The sequence below is a fragment of the Macrobrachium rosenbergii genome, chromosome 10, assembly GCF_040412425.1.
Source record: "Macrobrachium rosenbergii isolate ZJJX-2024 chromosome 10, ASM4041242v1, whole genome shotgun sequence".
NCBI lineage: Eukaryota > Metazoa > Arthropoda > Malacostraca > Decapoda > Palaemonidae > Macrobrachium > Macrobrachium rosenbergii.
The window spans coordinates 51536367-51541366 of NC_089750.1; the positions used below are offsets into that span (position 1 = coordinate 51536367).

The window sequence follows — 5000 nt, forward strand, 5'->3', positions numbered from 1 at the left end:
AACCAGGACTGCATTCACTTCAAACATCATATCAGTATTTGTATTTCTGATTCTGAGTTTCATTTATTCATTAACTTCTCTTAGCATTTGTCTCCCTAAAGTTCTTAATCATCTTGTTGTCTTTATTTTTATTACTTCTTTTTCTCTCTTACATTCTTCACTACCATATCCAGTACCGTGTTTACCTGTACACAATCTTTTGTCTCAGTCAATTGCACCTCAAGTAATCAAAACTTTTCATATCCTCATCTTACTACCGGCAATTGTACTCCTTCCTACCCTCCACTGTTTCTTTTTACCATAATATGGAATTTTACAAACTACTCATCTTCTTCCAGCTCTTTGTATTTAGCCGTAATGCATATGTCTTCCGTTTTATCATATCTCATCTTATCACGTCATTCTTATCAAAATCACCTCTTACTGGCTTTCATAAGCACATTTTCACTCCTCACTATCCTAATTAGATTTATATATCATTACTTTCACTTCAAACCAAATAATTAGATAAACTGCAAGCCACCCATTTTCTCATTACAGTATATCCTTCACCTTGCTTTTTCATCTACTTTGTACTGACACATATTATAATAAACTCTTATCCTCAGTATTTTTTTCTTCCAAAGTATACTGATGAATGTCTTTGGAAAACCATGCATTTCAAGCGTTAAGGCATCTTTCCAAACACATTTCCGCAAGACATTTTCCTTACTAATTTACTCCTTGAATTCCATGATTACCATCAAAACTGTATCCTTTGCTGTTGCCTACCTTTGTATTTCAGTCACTTAGCACAAACTCCCTTTTTCATTCTGGAAGAAAACACTTTCCCCTTATATTCCTATCCATCCCTAGACCACATGCATTCGCTATTATAACTTCTGCCACACCAATTTTACTTATAGAATCCTTGGACTACCACATTTATACTCACCCATCACAGAGCCTTTCTCCACCCTTCAGCTAATCCTAGACACATTCGCCCTTTGTTTTTCTCAATATTGCACATCCATCCTATTCACCTCTGTCTTAATAAGTGCCCAAACATAAAATTTACTCTTTTAAACAAATCAAAGGCACCCATCAAAGTGCATTCATAGCCATAAAATTTAGTATATATATATATATATATATATATATATATATATATATATATATATATATATATATATATATATATATATATATACATATATGTGTGTGTGTGTGTGTTTCTTTCCTCAAGGCACATCCTTACCAGTTACAGCTTTCGGCAGTGAAGGTTAAACCTTGAGGTAATATGGTTTATCGAGTTAACCCAATTTCGCTAGCGCCAGAAATGTTAGCTACGCAGAAAACAAACTGTGGATAAGTGAAGTAAACATTTTTCTTTCCCGGAATGAAATGAGTGTTATACTGTTAATAAGTTGTTTAGAGTAAGTTGTGAACGCTGAAGCCAGGTTACATCAGGCCGGTAAATGGAAGTAGCTGAGACAGAATTGTTTGGAAAAGGGTTGTCCTTTCTAAATGGGAATGAGAGCTCATTCATTTCATTCTTATTTATAATCCTCTCCTAAGGAAGACGAAAATTTGATACATTGAGTTTTATTGTTGTAGTTTGACGGTAAAGTGATTTCCTTCTCACTTATTATTAGTTTGGCCAGAGAATTTCGAAAAAATTCTAAATGCTCTGAGCATTCTTGCCCATTGTTTCCAGAAGAACTACAGTTCAGTAGATAGATCCTAAAATTCTCTTCGTATGTATTACAAGGTAGAACATCATCATCGTTGGGTGTGGTTGGCAAGTAGCTCAACTTATTTAATGCCCCTTTATGCAAGCTTTTTTTGCTTATTTACATATATACCAGGGTAGTGTTAAATGAAAATATATATCCCTTTTAACTTAACCTTATATGAGCACCTTTTCTGAATTGCAGTGGCAAAGACGATATTTTTTTTTTAGTTGTATTGCATTAGAATATCTTTTCTTATTATGTACAACCCGAATCACGAGGAAATTCTGAATAATGTAAACGATTTGCAAGCTAATCTACAAAGAGAGAAAGAGACAGAAATTGAAGAACGAAAACACCAACCCCCTCAAAAAATAAAAAGGACACTTCAAATTGGAAACCTCTGTATTGCTATTGATGAAAGTGCTTTCACAGTGCATTGTATTTCTATCCAATTAGATAAAGATAAAAGGGTTATTAAAGTGGATGTGACAGTAATAATTCATAAAAAGAGCTTATGTTTTTCATGCTCTGAACCGTTTATAAATGCGTATAAAATGCGCTTTAATTTGAAGTATAAATTACAGTAATTATTATGAATGATTTTAATTATATATGACGGTGCTTCTCGTGTTACTCGTAATTGGCATCTCATTTTTATCACCTCTTTTAGCTCTAGAAAAGCGAAATGTTTTAGTGTCTATCCGTATTAGCTTTTTGACGGAATGATGATGATGATGATTATTATTATTATGAGGTTTAACAACACGACCGAGATTATCTAGACGAGTATAGCTATGGACAGAAGACTTATTCTTAATGACAGGTGAAAATTTGGGCAGATAAAGAAGTTGAACAGCTAGGACTTCGTGCAATGCACATTGCATGCCGTAACCACGGTTGAGCTATAGCTCAACCGTGGCGGTAACTATCTGTGGTTTACGGACTGCTAAACAGTAATAGCACACGCTTGTACGGTATAAGGCCAGCTTAGCCTACAACCGCAGTCACCTACGGTTGGGAATTACAGAAAGAGTAATACCTTGTTAAGATGTATAGAAAAATAAATCTCATGCCAAAGTTACGGTTAAATATGCGTTCTGTTTTGCTGCACAGGCAGTTGATATACAAATTTCCTTTTCGGTACATTCTCTGTTGTTGCTATTATATTCTGTTGGTACTTCCACTGCTGGTATTTTGTAGCATGACTCTCTGGAAACTAATAAAAGAATAAAAAAAAATTTTCCACTAAACATCTGACTAGATGTAGAATCTACTTGTCACTTTTACCAGACACATATGTAATTCTAATAGCCGCAATGCCCTCTTAACTTCTCGAATTCTTCGCGCTTTTTTGGATATGCTTGTAACTACGAAGCCGAAAATATCCAGACGGAAGAAATTGAAGAGCCTGTGAATGGCGGTCGCGAGAATCGAACCCGCGTTACCATATTCACAAGGAGGTCACGTTGCCAGGTCGGCAACGTGACCTCCTTGTGAATATGGTAACGCGGGTTCGATTCTCGCGACCGCCATTCACAGGCTCTTCAATTTCTTCCGTCTGGATATTTTCGGCTTCGTAGTTACAAGCATATCCAAAAAAGCGCGAAGAATTCGAGAAGTTAAGAGGGCATTGTGGCTATTAGAATTACATCTGACTAGATTTTGATATGGGTCTGAGTCTGCACCTAAATCCATTTTTTTTATTACTAAGCATAATGTTATTGTTCCTGCTGTTTATTACTAAACATTAGCTTCCTGCTGAATTGAAGGGGAGACTTAATGACGTACATTTTTTGTTTTCCTCTGTTAATTACGTCCTTCGTGAAGGAAAACGTAATTGATGCAATGCTGTTGTTAAATCTGTCTCAATTATTAGTTGTTTTGATTTCGTCATTACAAGTTCATTGCGTCAGTTGTTTTTGTACGTATTTGCATGAGGAAAGCTGTGGGCATATTGAAAATACTTTTAGTGTTTTGTCTGTCTTATCGGAAGACTTCGATATGGTGAGAACTTGGTTGGGGGGAGGTGGGGTGGTAGTTGGTTCTTGAAATGATTTTTGGTACTGTGAGAAGTTTTCCAGGTTCAATTAAAGGACAAAAAAAAATATTGTTTGGTAATTGTATATTTCACTTTTATATCCATTGTAATTAAAATGATTTTGTTATATCCTGACTGTTATGTTATAACAGTTATTTCAGTGACATTCAAAAAATTGTGCTGAAGCCTTCTGTCTAGCAACAGACAGCGATCGTTATGTCTGTTCGATGGATTGATCGCCTGGTGACAAATACTTTGAAAAAATACTTTATGCTCCACTTGATATGAACACTTCTCCCTTACTTTTCAATGAAACGTAAATCCTTAGCTTAAATGTTATTGGTCCTTTATTTTGTCTGCTCTCGCACTTTTTTCTCTCTTGTCGAGCAAAGATTTTCGAAGCCATAGGTCTTTCGTTATGTCTAGATAAATTCTCGGAGCCACAGCGCTGGAAGTTTGAAATCCTGTATGAAGTCATTTATAAAGTTATTGACTTTACTGACATTTTTGTCTCGCAGACTGCAGGAATTGGATAGCAGATATGCGCCATGGCGAAATCTTTTGAAAATGGTTCCATTTAACTTTCACGAGTTTCGATTAGTTTATTTGGGGATTTTTCAAGATAATGCCCTTTGAAAGGCTCCGTTGTTTTAGACATGTTGGGTTTTAGGTAAGTTAAAGGCCATTATTTACAAGAAGAGGATATTTGGTTTATCATGATGGTTTACTGGAGGTGTTCTGGTTGATCAAAAGGTTTTTCTGGCATATTTAAACGTTTATCAGTATGGTGAAAGGTTTCATGGATCATTATAAGGGCTGTTTTATACTGAAAAGCTTCCTGTTTCATTTAAGGGTTTCTGGCGTGCTAATATGTTTTAGGACTCAAATGAAAAGTGTCTAAAGATGCTCGTAGTTTCTAATTAATGAAGGTCCAAGTGTTTGGAGGAATTCAAATGTGCTTAGTGTATTGTGATTTTCTAATATACTACGAGATTTGTAGTGGGTTTGGAGGCTTTATGTTGTACTGAGATGGTATCTATTATTGTATTTGGTCTCTATTGGACTAAGAAGTTTTCTAGCTTCATGGAAGGGCTTCTGGTATACTAAGAAGTCTTCTGGCTCAGTGAAAGAGCATCCGATATATTGGGAATTTTTCGTTGTCTTATTGAAAGTTTTTCTTGTTTTGAAAGGTTTTCTGGCTCATCGAAAAGCTTTTCGATATATTGAGAGTTCCTTTTGTTTGGGTG

General features: G+C 35.4%; 1 protein-coding gene across 1 annotated transcript in view; it reads right to left on the reverse strand.

The window, feature by feature from the left end:
* LOC136842629 (uncharacterized) overlaps nucleotides 1-5000 on the reverse strand; it is a 1039791-nt gene that overhangs the window by 600664 nt on the left and 434127 nt on the right. The gene's annotated exons all lie outside the window — the stretch shown is intronic.